The 14,630-nt window shown below is 55.8% G+C and overlaps 1 protein-coding gene across 3 annotated transcripts in view; it reads left to right on the top strand.

Moving 5' to 3' along the window:
• PEBP4 (phosphatidylethanolamine binding protein 4) overlaps positions 1 to 14,630 on the top strand; it is a 237,919-nt gene that overhangs the window by 196,153 nt on the left and 27,136 nt on the right. The window lies entirely within an intron of this gene.

The following is a 14,630-nucleotide window of genomic DNA, read 5'->3' as shown; positions in this document are numbered from 1 at the left end:
CTGGCCTGGCAGCTGGGGTCCAGAAATATGGGCCTCCCCTTCCCCGCCAAGCACCACTGACAGGTGGAGAGCTGATTCGTGCTTCTTCCAGGAAGCCCTCCCCGCCCCAGACTAGGCCCTCTGTAAATCCTCTGCTTAGCACTCATCTCACCTGTAATTTACCTCTTTACTCTCGTGTCCCCGCCAGCCTGTAAGCCACCCTCTCACGGGCACAGCACTTGGCACCTAGCAGGAACTCAGTCAGTGTGGGCTACGTTGGCATTAGCCAGGAGCCAGGGCGGGTGAATTGGGGTAGAAAGAGGGACTTTCCCCTAGCCCCGATTCTTCTCTGCCTTCTCCCACAGCATGAATGATCTGATGGCCTGAACGCTTTCTCAAAGCCACAATCTGCAAGTAACTGAAGAACCATCCCTGTTGTCTAGACCGCACTCCCACTTACCTCCTAATTACTATCCCTTCACACAAATCCCACTGAGCAGCTGTCTGCCCCCTTCCTGAGGGGGTCGCCCAGGGACGGCACCCAGCCAAGCCTGCTCCTCCAGGGCCAGCCCCTCACGCAGGACAGGACGGCTGGTTCAGTAGGGCAGAGGGGGCGCGGGGGCTCACCCTCTCCCCCATTAGGGCCGGAAGCGCCAGTGGTAATAGGTTGCAGGCCATCGAGGCTGAATGGAGCGTGGCCAGACCCCACAGAGAGGAGCGGGGCTGGAGCTGTCAGATTAATCAGCGGCCGTTTGCTTTCACTGAAGGCCCCTTGCTCATGCACTGCAGCCTCTGATGCCAGGGCGATTAACTGCTCACAGCGAAAAGCTCCAGGGAGAAGTTTGTCTCGGCTCCTTGTGGTATAGCCTAGGGATTGGCCTGGCATCCCAGAACCCCAGACTCCCAGGGTGGAAGGCCTCTGAGGTCCAGCCACATGGGTTAGGGCTGGAAGGAGGCAGGCTGAGCCCCAGCCCCAGAAGGCTCCAGAGTCAGCAGCTGTGAAAATCCCTTAACCCCTCTTTGGGTTTTTTCTCTGCTGTCACCTCGTCCCCTTTCCTCCCATCTCCTCATAGCCCTGGGCACTGTCACCTGGAATTGCCGGGCCCTCCTCAAGGTTGTGCAAAGACCCATTTCAACACACTTTGAGACCGATGATGGTTCCAATCGGGCCGGCAGCCAAACACCACAACTGCCCCAAGCCCAGCTCTCCACCTGCCGGAGAGGAGGGTGGGTGCCGCTTCCAGAGGCAACCAGGGTCCTCTGCACAAACCTCCCCATTGGCCTCTGGGGCTCAGCTGAGTGGCCCTAAACAGGGGACACCCACTGAGGGCTCAGCGTAGTGACCCAATTCTTGACCTTGCCAGAGAGGGCCGTAGATCCCCCTTCCTCTCCCTGCGATTATGTCAGTTTCCAAGCATTCCAGAGACGGATGGGACCAGATGTGAGGTCAGGGTGGAGTGGAGTTTACTGACCTCACTCTCTGTTGCTTTCTCACTGTGATTGCCAAGCTCCCCAGATTGGCATCTGCCTGCCGGGCACTGTAAAACGTGACACAACAGAATGAGAGCAAGCCCTGGTCCCGGCTGACAACTGCTCGGCCCCAGTGGGCCACGTTCACTGCTCCCTTGGCCTTGACACAGGCAAGCAGGCCCACCGCACCACCCATGGCGTGACCAAGGAAGACGAGGGCAGCCTGGCAGCTGGTCGGGGATGGCAAGTGTGCATGGGCACCTGTGAAGAAAGAAAGCTGAGGGAGGCACGTGACTGCAGCCCTCCTGCTGGGACCAGACACCCCCACCCCCACCCCAGAGCAGACCCCGACCTGCCACCTGCGCCTCTCACACACCCTCCTCTGGTCCTCAGACTGCAAGGAAGAGCAAGGCTCTCTTACCTCCTCCTTCCCCAGAGATTTCTAAACACCTGGGGGGGGGACTACCCTGGTGCTCCTGTGCTTAGGACTCCGGGCTCTCCCTCCGTGCACTGCCAAGGGTCTAGGGGGGTTCAAGCCCTGGTTGGGGAACTAAGATCCCACAAGCCGTACGGAGCGGCCCAAAAATAATAATAATAAATAAATAAACACCTGGGGAATAAACATTCCCCCTCCTCAAATAGAGTCGGGAGTGGGGAGCATGATGGGGGGAAGGAAGCACCAGTGGGTGTGTATCCAACACCCCGTGAGGCACCCAGCAAACAGTGCACCCAGACGTGGCTCCACAGGTCCCCCTCCAGCAGGAGAGGCTGCCTTGCCTAAGGCCAGAGACTCAAAGGCTCAGAAAAGTGAGCGACACCACCAAGACTCACGGACTGGGCCTGCTTTTCATGGCCCCAAGCAGGGGTGCAGGGAAGAAGGGTGCACACCAGGCCTCACGTCTCCCGGTCCCGGCCGGGGCCCCAACCCCTCCCCACCTCCTGCAATCGCCCAGGAGCCCAACCAGTCTGAACAATCTGACTTGAGAGCTGGGGCCATCTCAGCACCTAAAGGTCAGCCAGGTGCTGCCCAGGGAAGGGTGATCCCACGGGGGCTCCTGAGCCTGGGAGAGACCTGAAATGGGATAGTTTCAGGGACAAGAGCTCAGGTGGCTCCCACCAGTGCTGCCACCGCAGTTCTGATGAGGAGTCTCCCGCCCGGTCCAGAGACCCCGGGGCGCTTAGAGCAGGACGCTGCCGCAGTGCTTCTCAGACTTTATGGCGCATGCGAGTCACCGCAAGTTGTTGTTAAAAGAAAGATTCTGATTCACATTATGTCTGAGGTGGAACCCAAGATTTGCATTTCTAACAAGTTCTCATGTGGTGCTGCTGCGGCTTTGAGTAGCAAGGGGCTAGAGGACTGAGGCCAAGTTCACTGTCAGTCCCTCCGTAAAGAGCAAGATGGGGTTTGAATGAGACTTAAGACTGTTTCTGCTTATTATCGCCCTTTCTAAGGAGCACGGGGTTTCACGGAGCCTCCAAATCTTCCCAGCATCTTCTCTTGCTCAGAAGTCCTGATCCCCAAGCTTCCTTCCAGAAAGTCCCTCGCTCCTTCCTTCCTTCTTTCCTCCCTTCCTTCATTCCATTTCACAAGGCAGCCCCAGGCCTGGGCCCTTTTGGTGGGGAAGCAGGGAGAGGCCCCAAAGTACAGATTATGCCTTGGAGCCAAGTATGGAACAAAAAATAGGGCAAAGGAGAGAGACAAAGCAGAGAACAGAGCCCAGGAGCCTGACTGAGGACCCACCAGCCTCTGGGGCCTGGATTCTCTACGACAGCCAGCATCCCATAGATGGTACACGGGGAGGACAGAGTAGCCCAAAGACAGTTGGCCATTTCCTGGTGGGCGGTAGAGGGCAGGATGGTACGGGAGGGGTGGGGGGGAGTCTTAGGCAAAAAGAGAGGAGATGGAAGGACCAGGCGGGCCAGGATCCAGAGGAGACTGCTGAGCCAGGCACCCCGAGAAGGCTCCTTGGCTGTCGGTGAAGGTGATCCCTACACTGTGAACCTGGGGGAGCCCCCATGTAGCTCTCACAAGCACCCTGGGATCGTTCCAGATGCCAGCACTCCCTGAGCACTCACAAACCCTGGGGTACTACTCCCCAGGCCAGGGAGGGGCTAGGGGGCTGCTGGACCCCCTCTGTCCAGCAGGAGTTGGGGAGCAAAGATCTCGGCAGATCACCTCCTCCCAGTTTATTGGTCCTCCCCAGTTCCTCCTGGCCTCTTCTGGGGTTGCAGCCACCCAGCCAGAAAGACTAGATGCTGGAGATGAGAGATGCAAGGCTGTAAGAGTGGGCCTGAGGAGGTTGCCCTGCAGCTCCCTCCCCTCTGGCTGGGCTGCAGTCTCTCAAGCCCTGTTTGTTTTGGGGATTCCTGGGCAGTGTTTCCTAATTGTTTTGCTGCTCTAGGGAGAGAGGGCAGGTCAGCCTGCAGCGTCCCACCACAGCAGAGGCAGGAGGGCAGGAGGGCAGGGACAGGGACGCCTCCACTCCTAGCCGACCTCCTCTCCTGCCAGGGCTCCCCTTCCTTCCTGCATCCCCAGTCCTTTGGCGCTCACACTCCGGAGGGTGGACAGAGAACAGCTCAATTCTTACTCGCAGCCCTCAGTCCTACTCGGCCATCTCTTTGTCCTGATCTTCTGCCTGGAGATTCCCACACCCACCTCTCCTAATCCCACGGTCCACGCTTTAGCCTTGCCTTGGCCCCCTTCCCCAGTGCCCTGCAGCCGGCAGCTCCCTTCATGCTCCGCCCCGACATACCCACCAATGAAAGCTGCCTGCGAGAGGGAGTGTGTGTGAGCACGTGTGTGTATGAGTGCCTGTGCAAGCGTGCATACATGAGTGTATGTGGACGCATGTTAAGCATATATGCGTGAGAGTGTGAGCGTGTGTATGTATGTGTATGTGAGTGCATGTTGTATGAGCATGTGTGTGACTGTGTGTGTACATGTGAACACGTGTGCGAGCGTGCCTGTAAGTGTGTTGTGTGTATATGTGCGTTGCATAAGTGTGCGAGGTGGAGGGCCCTGTGTGTGTGACGGTGTATATGTGAACATGTGTGAGTGTGTATGTGTGAGTGTGTGTGGGCATGTGTGCATACGTGTGTAGGTAGAGAGGTGTATGTGAGTGTGCATTGACTAAGCGTGTTGTGTGTGTAGTGAGCGCGTGTGTGTGACTGTGTGGACGTGTGAGCGTGTCTGAGCGTGTGGAGGCTGTGCGTGAACGTGTGTGTGACTGTGGACATGTATCTATGTGAGCATGTGAGGGCATGTGTGAGTTGAGGGGTGTGCGATCATGTATCTGTAAGTGTGCACGTGAGTGCACGTGTGTGTATGAGCGTGTGTGCATACATGGGGGGTGCTCGGAGTGTGTGGATCTATGTGGCTGTGAGCACGTGTGAGCCTGAGTGAGCGTGACTCGCTGTTTCCCCTCCCCTGGCTCTCACCCCTCCCCCCCCCCGCCCCCCTTCTCAGCCCCGCCCTGCCCTAGAGGGACCCGAAGACCTCTAGTCTCTCTCCCTTCTGCTCCCACCAGGGCTCAGCCCCGCCCCAGCTCCAGCTTCTCCTGTCTCACCCCACCCCACGCTGCTCCGCTCCTTCCCATTTTGGTAAAGTCTTGCCACTGCTTTGCTTCCCTTGCTCCCATCAGCGAGCACTTTCTGGCCAGCTTCCCACTTGACAGCCGAGCCAGCAGCATCCTACTTCCTCCCTCATCCTGGATCCTCTGTCGGACCCCTGTGGCTCGACCCCCATCCCAGCCCCTGCCTCCTGGGACAGCTCTGCCTCCTGTCCCTCCTCCGGGGGCCCTCGTCTCTGTCTGTGAGTGGGTGTGTGTCTCCACGGGATGGGGGAGAGAAAGGAGCAGGAGAAGGAAGGAGGCCAGGCTCAGACGGTGTCATTAGGAGATACTAATGCCCCTCATCAAGGCGTATTAATAAACATTATGTGCCACGCGCTCTGCGCACCCTGGCTGATGCAGGCCCAGCAGGACGGGCCCCACGTTTACAGCTGAGTAACTGCCGAGCCCACGGCACAGCCATTAGCCTCATGAGGTTGACCCTGCCAGGAGGCTTCCTGGGCCCGTCACAGCTCGCGGGACGGGTTCTGAGGGCGGACTGACGGAGGCTGGGGGCAGTGTCCCCCCCGCTAGCCTGGGCAGCAGTGGCCTCACGCCTCTCCTTCCTCGCTGAGCCCGGGGAAGGGAGCCGTCATGACCCTTACCCTCAGATGGCACTGTGGGACTTCAGCCTATCCCATTTCCTAATTTCATCTTCACGAGTCTGTGAGGAAACCAGGGCAGGTATCATTATCACAGCCACTTTACAGGTATGGAAACTGACACGCTGGGAAATAGTGTCTTTCTCAAAGTCATGCAGCTAATTGGTAATGACATTGGACTGAAGCCCAGGTTGCCCTTTGGAACGGCTGTGTTAACAGCTCAGTCACGGATCCAGTGGGGCTGCTTTTAACCAGATGGCAACATTTCCCTGGTTCTTGCAGCGCCAGAAGCCAGACCACGAAGCTCAGCTCCCTCAGCAGGACCGAGGGTCTTCATCCTCCCATTGGCGGTGCTGGCGGCAGGGGTGGGTGTCCTGAGGGTCACCGCACCTTGGTGGGAAATGGGCTGCGAGGCGGGGACCGGAGTGATCTAACCTGCGTAAAGATACTGGCGGAGGGCTTCCCTGGTGGCGCAGTGGTTGAGAGTCCGCCTGCCGATACAGGGGACACGGGTTCGTGCCCCGGTCCGGGAATATCCCACATGCCGCAGAGCGGCTGGGCCCATGAGCGATGGCCACTGAGCCTGTGCGTCCGGAGTCTGTGCTCCACAACGGGAGAGGCCACAACAGTGAAAGGCCCGCGTACTGCAAAAAAAATAAATAAATAAGAAAAAAAAGATGCTGGCGGAATGCTTGCCACGTTGTAGGCGCCCCACAAGAGGTGGTTCCCCTTTCTTTATGTACTGACCACTGTGTCAATATTAAATTATTGGACCCTGAGGAGGTTTGAGCAGGCGGAAGGCTGAATGGCCCGTTCTTTGTATTTGTTTTTGAGCATTACAGTCCTGTGCTGTCGCAGGGTGCAAAACTGGCTACTCACTGTGACAACCACAATGGTGTTTAAAATTACATAAGGTATTATCCGTGTGTGTGTGTGTGTGTGTGTGTTGAAGGACATGAGAACTAGTGTTTTAATAAGATCGCTATCCAAAATAGTTAAGATGAAAGGAGTTGGGGAGCTAAAAATATAAGATCCAAGAGATCAGGGAAATGTTCTTATGAAAAACATCCAATTCCCTACATGATTCCAGGTAAATGAGCCATTCCGGCAACTGTTGTTGGTCCTGAAAGCTTCAGCGTTCGTTCCGTGTGTCTAGAAACGGCAGTCTTTAGCCTAAGCTGACACTGATGCATAATAATTATATTTAGCTATCACCTCATGATATTTGCTCTCAATCTATCTTAACATTTCTTGGCTATTTCTAAGTGGGACAAGTTTAATAAGACCATACGTTGTGTTCTTTATTCCTTTTTTCCTTTCCACCCTCTTCCTAACCCTACCTAGATGCTACGTCCTGAGAATGGGTGACCTGTGACAGGCCAGGGTCAAAGAGGGCTGGGTCCACCATCTCCTGAGGTCCAACCCAGTCTCTGAGCTTCAGATACTGAGAGTAACTAAGGCACGTTTCCCCAGGCAGATGGGAGTCCAACCAATGCAGACCCCAGAAGGGACCAGGGGCTCAAAGCTGATACTTGCATGACGAGAAGCTTTGGGACCCAGATGCAAAGAAGGGAGCCCTGGTGTTCTCAGGGCAGCTATCTCTATGCAGAATGATCCAGGGGATTCTTTTTCTTTCCAGTTATTTTCTTCTGTGTTTTAAATTTTTTCTACAATGAACGTGCTGTCCTTTAATGATCTAAAACTGAAAAAGTTACGGTTTGTAAAAGGGATGGGTTGGGGTTCAGGGGTCCCAGGCGCACCTGTTCTGGGTGAGGCCATGGTCTCAGGGTTCAGCTCCATCCAGCCCTGACCTGCCACATATGGGCAGTGTCCCAAAGCTGACCCCACCCAGATTTGTTCTTGACCGGAGAGGCAGCTGACCAACCCCCTTTGATGATGCTCCTGGGATACAGTTGCTGAGCATTTGGAAGACAGAAAGAGTCTTGCCTGGGGTCTGTGGGCCCAAAGTTTGGTTTGCTGATGGCTGCAATTCTCAGAAATCAGAAGCACTGCCTGCCATTCAAGCCTAACCCCAGCCTACATTTCCAGCCTCAACTTGAGCTTCTTCCAGACCCACCTGTTCTTGTCACACCTTGTTGACATATTTATAGATTGCTTATGCAGTTTCCTCAATGTAAACTGCCCCTCCCCTCCCTATCCTGTCCACTGGAAAACTGGAAAACTCTTACATACCCTTCAAAGCCCGGATCGAGTACAGCCCCCTTTCAGTAGCTTTCCCTGATTACTACCCCCAAGCAATTACAATTTCCTTCCTCTCTGCTCCTTCAACATTTCCTATAGACTGCAATTATTTAGACCTATAATACAGTTATTTCTTTATTTATGTATCTGCCCCACTAGACCATGAGTTCCTCAATACCATAAAATGTGTCTTCATTCATATTTCTTATTTTCGATTGCACAGGGGTTCTCATTAACTGATTCATTTATCTACCCATCTCCCCAGCCATCATGCCTCAGGGCTAACGCTATGCTAGATACTGTCACATACACACAGGTGCAAGACACGGTGGCTTATTTGGGAACCACTCGCATCTCCATATGGCCTGGAACAAAGGGCTTAGACAACCTGTACTTGTTAGACCACAAGCAACCTTGACCCTGGCCTTGGGAAATCTTGCCTTTTCACCCAGTGTTGTGGAGAGTGGTGAAGCTCCTCCCATCTGGGTAACTACTTACGCCAAGAAGCAGACCAGCAACAGCCCACCTCACCCCAACTCATTTTGGCATCTGGAGACCCAGGGAAGTAACTGACTCCAGATCTGAAGCCAAACTAGGAATCAAAACCCAAGGGTCCTGTTGCCAGTTGGAGTCAAATACCAGAATCTCCTGGCCATCCATTGGTGTCTTCTAAAGATGGTGCAGCCCATCTTTAGAAAACGCCACGCAGTCCACCACCCATGAAGGTGCCAGGAGGAGACTATCAGGTCTTTGATGTTGACCCTTCTTGAGGGAAACCAGCGCACAAAATAATTGGCCATCCTACACCCTGGAGTCTGGAAGCACTTGGCTCCCAGAAGGGCTCATGTCTGCGCCTCCTTCTCACCACTTCCCACGGATTCCACTCCACCCGCCTTGGTGGCCGGCCCCCCGTTTTCCCAGCCCCAGGGCAAAAAAGCAAGCCATCGTTTTAATTGATCGCAGCCTTTCCCTTGGGGCAGGTACAGTCTCCGGGGCTGGGTCCTCTCCAGGTGGGTGGCAGCCGCAGCCCCTGGAGATCTCAGAGCCCAGGAGCTGTCAGTGCCTTCCACTGACTTACCCCTTGTGAATTGCAGAATCCACAGATTGCTGGGTAGCACTTTCCAATCCTGCGCCTTTTCCTAGATCCTTTGCCACTTGGCAGGTTGCAGGCAGCTGTGTAAAACAGCAGGGAGCTCTCTCGTCTGGTGCCAGTGTCAGAGAGCCTGGAACTCTATCCTATTTTCCCATTTTCCCCTCAAGTTTTGCTCGCTATTTTGCTCGTTTCTCCCTCTGCTCTTCCTCGTCTCCACTACACCCTTGTGCGTCTCGCATTTCCAGTTCAGGACTTTCCCGATGCCCCCCGCCCCACCCACCAAGAGATCAAAATGTACAACTTCCCACTCTGACTGAGGTTTGAAGCCAGGCAGGAGAAGTGATTACATCCTCCCGCCCAGATGGAAAGAGGTGGATGAAGAGATTAAATCATCTCCCTAACACTCAAGGAAATGTGCTGCTGACCCTCTGCTCGAGGGGTCAGCAAACCCGAGTACCTGGGGCCTTCACGTAAGCCCAGGTGGGCCAGCAGTTGCCTGGAGGTAACTAAAGGGAAGTGAAGAAACTGGGCCAGCCTCCCAGCAAGGCCCAGTGCTGAGCCAGGCCCCTTCCCCACCCTCCAGACCTCACAATCCAAATCTTACCTAAGGGGGTTCCCCAGCCTGGGGGAGGGGCATCTCTGAACCCTTCATTCTCAGGGAATGTAGCTCACTGGCTGTCCCCAAGGGGACAAGAAACAAAAGATCGAGGTGACTTTCATCTAGTTGGCTCATCTGTTTGTGGTTTTCCAAGGGCTTGATATATCAGGGACCAATTCTGTCAGGGAACTCTAGAGTCTGGCCCGGGAGGGCAGAAGGATCCAGGTCCAGACAGCAGCAGTGAGATCTCATCAGAAGAGGCCAGGACCAAGAGTCAGCTGCCTAGGACACCTTGGACAAAGCCTTCACTCATCTCTCCATTCATCCCACAGATGTTTATTGGACCCTTACTGTCTTAGCTTGGGGTCCCCCAGAAGCAGAGCCTGAGACAAGGATATCAGTACAAGTAGTTTATTTTAAAGGGGACACAAGAGAGCACCAGTAAGGCAGCGGGTAAGACAGGAAAAGACAGGCACCCAAGGAAGGTTCAGGAGCAAACAAGTTCCACTGGGGGTACCTGGAGCACTTACGCACCAGTTCCCATCAGCCATTGGTTAAGAGCTGTTGCCAGGGAACATTAACGCCCCAGCACACCTGCCCTAATGCACAGGGGGTGAAGTGAGCTCGGGAAGCCAGTGCTGGCCCTGGACCAGGAGAAGCAGATTGAAAGTGGAGCCAGTGAGCCAGGGGATGGGCCAGGGCATGGATAACATCTGCTACCCCTACTGTGTGCAAAGCATCCTAAGGGCTACAAAGATGGAGAGGATATAGTCCCTGACCTTGAGGAGCTGAAGCTTCTCTGTGTTTCTCTCCGGTCAAATGGGGAGACCAATCTCTGCCCATCCCACACAAGGGCTGCTATGAGATCCATCGGTTGGACAGTGCCCTGGAGAATAAACCCTAAAAGCTCATTACAAATGTAGGATGGGGGATCGGGGGGGCAGCTCGCAGCTTCCAGCACTGTGCTCTTTACTTGCTCTGAGACAAGCCACTCAGAACAACTCTGGTGCGACAGTCTGCATCGCCCTGGTGCAAGAATGGAGTTGCTGCGATTCTCCGTTGAACCTCAACTTTTCTTAAGCATCTCATGTGCCAGTTCCAAACTAGCTTAACAAGACCCAATGGGCTCTTTTTTATATATATATTAATTTATTTATTTTATTTTTATTTATTTTTGGCCGTGTTCGTCTTCGTTGCTGCGTGCGGGCTTTCTCTATTTGCGGTGAGCGGGGGCTACTCTTCCTTGCGGTGCGCGAGCTTCTCACTGCCGTGGCCTCTCTTGCTGCAGAACACGGACCCTAGGCACATGGGCTTTGGTAGTTGCAGCACGTGGACTCAGTAGTTGCAGCTCGCGGGCTCTGGAGCTCAGGCTCAGTAGCTGTGGCGCACGGGCTTAGCTGCTCTGCGGCATGTGGGATCTTCCTGGACCAGGGCTCGAACCCGTGTCCCCTGCATCGGCAGGCGGATTCTCAACCACTGCACCACCAGGGAAGCCAGCAATGGGTTCTGGAGGTGGGAGAGAGCTGGAAAAGAAATCTCGTGTTCTATAAACCAGGAAGTTCCTGCAAAGGGTCCATAGAGTTGAGATTCTTCTCCGCAATTAGAATAATTTGTGCTAATTCCCATGCCAGGAAGCCATGGACACACACATGCACGTGTACATACACGGATGCACACACGTATGCACACATGCACACATCGGGCACCAACTTCTAAGAAAAAGGAGAGACTGTCTTATATCCTGAGCATTTAAGGGTCTGATTGAGCAATTTTGTGCCCCTTCCTCCCCTCTCCTTGCTAAGAGGGTGACGGGTATTGGGCTCCCCATTTCCAGAGGATGCTGATAAGGAGAGGAGATGCTCTCCCAAGGCCACCGAGTCCCCGTGTCTTAGAAGGGCCCAGGACATCCTCCCAAAGCACACTGACCAAACACCTCCGGTGCTTCTGTCCTGACTCCTGAAAAACCCATCCTGGGCTTCTCAGTGGTCTTGAGGATTAGAAATCCAACTATTTTTATACCGTTTGTCATTTAGGTCATGATTTCCCTTTTTAAATCAGCATTTAGACAAGTTCCTTTTGAAAATGTCCACCTGTCTTAGCTATAGTAAGGGAAAGGAAGTTTTGTCTGTGCCCGGTGCCCAAGAGGAGCAGCGTACCTGGGGGCTGGGGAGGGGGTGGAGGTGAGGCAGCCCCTCCCCTCCTGAGGCTCTCCTGCTACAGCTCTGCTGTGCTCAGACTTGACAGGTATGGGGTCTGGTCCTCAAATGCTGGGCTCATCGCCACCCTCAGGGCACTTCCCTCAGCCCAGTCTCCCTGGGAAGTGCTCTGAACGATAGATTTCCCCCTCTTGCCTTCAAAATGTCCCTGAATCTCTCCCGTCCCCAGAGGCTTCCAGTTTTCTAAGGTGACTTCAGGCTACATGTGACACACCAAGCCACGAAGATGTTTTAGGAGACCTCACGTTTTCACATGGGGTGAGGGGAAAGGTAGGCCACTTCCACAGCAGCCCCAGACCTCTGGGTGATATCTGTGTACGTTAATAATGGTCTTCCCCAGAACGCCTCCTAGAGGAGGGATGGGACAGTCATGATGTCCTAGAAGAGGCACAGGTCAGCACTGCAGGTCCAAGGTCGAAGGGCCTGGGGCCCCCTCCTCCTGGAACATTCTGGGATTCTCCCACTCACTGCTCATAAGTCTCTGGACAAGTCGTCTGACCTTGGGGACTCAACTTTCTCACCCTTTGGCTTTAGTTTCCTGAGTCCCCCACCAGGTATTGATTCTGCGGTAGAAATTTTAGGCCCCCAAGGACAGACCAAGGAGGGAAGATTTATGGCCCAGAGGGAGCTTCGCCAATATTCAGCCCAACGCGGGTACGTACCAGCCGTGCTGACCACACTCAGGGAGCCCTTCTATGGCCTGGGCCTTCCCCAGAGCCTTCACTCTGTGCTCTTCCTTCCAGCAAGGACCAGCACCTGTCCATGGGACAAGCTCCGGAGAGACCCTAAAGGCTCTCAAAGCCATCAGTGCCCTCTGCTCGGGGCCGGCGGCAGCTGCCTCCGCTGAGCTCAGGGGCAGCGGGCAGGGGAAGGCGGGCAGGCAGGGCCGCCAGCTCTACTGACGAATCCAAGGCTTTGCGTGCGTCTTTGCCAAGCTGGCCCCAGTCGGGGAGAAAAGACTCCCCGGAGTGAAAGGGAGGGACGGAGAGCCTCCCCACCCTGACCAAGGCTGCCATCAGACTTTCCACACTGCTCTGACCTCACGGGCCCAGGGCCCATCCGCACCCTCAAACCCTCCCTGCGCTCTCACCAGGAGAGAGGCCTGTTTATCATTCTGGGTGGGACCAGAGCCTGTGGGGAATTGAAAAGAAACAGGCGGCTTAGGTTGCTATTGTTTTGTTTAAACAAACCGCTGGCCGGGATGACTTGGAAAGGAATGAGGGGGAGGCTGGGAAGGCAGAGGAGGCCAGGCCCAGCTGGGCTGGGCTTCAGAGACCTATCTGGGGAGAGTGGCTGCGAGGCCTAGGGCCCTCCCCGCCTCTCCCGGGAGAGAAGGGTATCCCGGGGAGGGGCCTCCGTGCCCCCCGCCCCGTCCTGGCACCCTAGTGCCCTCTGGCCACACCCCGGCCTGATACTGAGGGGAAGGGGGCTGTGCTGGGAAGGCCAGGCAGAGGGCGCGCGCTCTGCTGCGTCTGACGGGCTCCTGGACGCTCCTGAGCAGGGGGAGGGAAGGGGCAGGGATGTCAAAGGACGTGAAGGAAACAGAGGGAGGGGGGCTCAAAGTGGGGGGGCGGTCCGTCCTTCTGCAGTCTCCTGCCCCTTCTCCGACCAGAGGTAACCTAGATGGACACAGAGGAGCCTGGGGGAGAGGGACGTTCTGGAAAAAAAGGCCCGAAGGGGGCTTCCCTGGTGGCGCAGTGGTTGAGAGTCCGCCTGCCGATGCAGGGGACACGGGTTCCTGCCCCGGTCCGGGAAGATCCCACATGCCGCGGAGCGGCTGGGCCCGTGAGCCATGGCCGCTGAGCCTGCGCGTCCGGAGCCTGTGCTCCGCAACGGGAGAGGCCACAACAGTGAGAGGCCCAAGTACCGCAAAACAAAAAAAAAGGCCCGAAGTGAGAACAGCTGGAGGGCAGGCTGCAGCCTAAAGAGGAGAATGGTGGGGGAGAGGCTCTGGAATGCGGGGAGGGGCTTACATTTGGTAAAAAGTCAACCACACTAGGGTTTGGGTCACCCAGGTGAGTCTGAGAATCTCCACAGAGAACTGAGAAGAAGCCTCACGTTCCCCCATCCCCATCGCCCCCCATCTCCACCCTGAGCACCTCTCTCGAGGGGAAGGAACAGGGGCTGCACCACAAGGGCTCAGTGTAAAGGTGGTCAGGGCACACTTAGGTGTCGGCAGAATCAGTGAAGAGCCATGCTAATCACCATCATTAAGGCTATGAAACCCCACACCGAGGGGCCGCAGGACTCCCTGGCATGGCACCCTGAGCTGTGGCACAAAACCAGGGCCCCAGCTCCAGCGCCTTTCATCTGAGCATCTCCGGGTCCTGCACAAACAGTAATTAGCACCTGCGTCCCCCCGCCCACGCCCCGGGATCACCTCATGATCCCACAGACACTGAGCAGGGGGGAGAAGGGAGGGAAGGGGGAGGAAGAGAAAAGGGAAACTGAAGCTGTCCCACCGGCCCAGGGTGCTGGGCTGAGTCCGGTCGAGGCTGGGGGAAGTAGCTGCCTCCGAATCAGGGAGTCCGGCCTCCTCCGGCCCTTCCCTGCCCTTCTGGCTGCTCAGGCAGCCGTTGGCTGAGTATTCTGAAGGCCCCAAAGAGAACCCGAGAGGATGGGCAAGCAGTGAGGATGGTCAGCCCCGCCCTAGATCTCACCAGACCCCACAGGCCCCAGAGGTGCGTCCTGGGCCCAGCCTGGGGGCACAGAGGGTGAGAGTGGGGCAGCCCTTCTGGAAGGGTCCTGTCAGGCTCTCCAGAGATCAGGGGTCCATCCCTCGCCACCAGGCCACCCTCAGCAATGTTTGCACCTGTTCTCTCTCCCCAGACCCGCAAGGCACCATTCCAAACCCCACGGCCC

The sequence above is a fragment of the Lagenorhynchus albirostris genome, chromosome 7 (genome assembly GCF_949774975.1).
Source record: "Lagenorhynchus albirostris chromosome 7, mLagAlb1.1, whole genome shotgun sequence".
In the NCBI taxonomy this organism is placed as follows: Eukaryota; Metazoa; Chordata; class Mammalia; order Artiodactyla; family Delphinidae; genus Lagenorhynchus; species Lagenorhynchus albirostris.
Note: the sequence above shows the minus strand (reverse complement) of the source record. Positions and strands in the feature narration are given on the sequence as shown.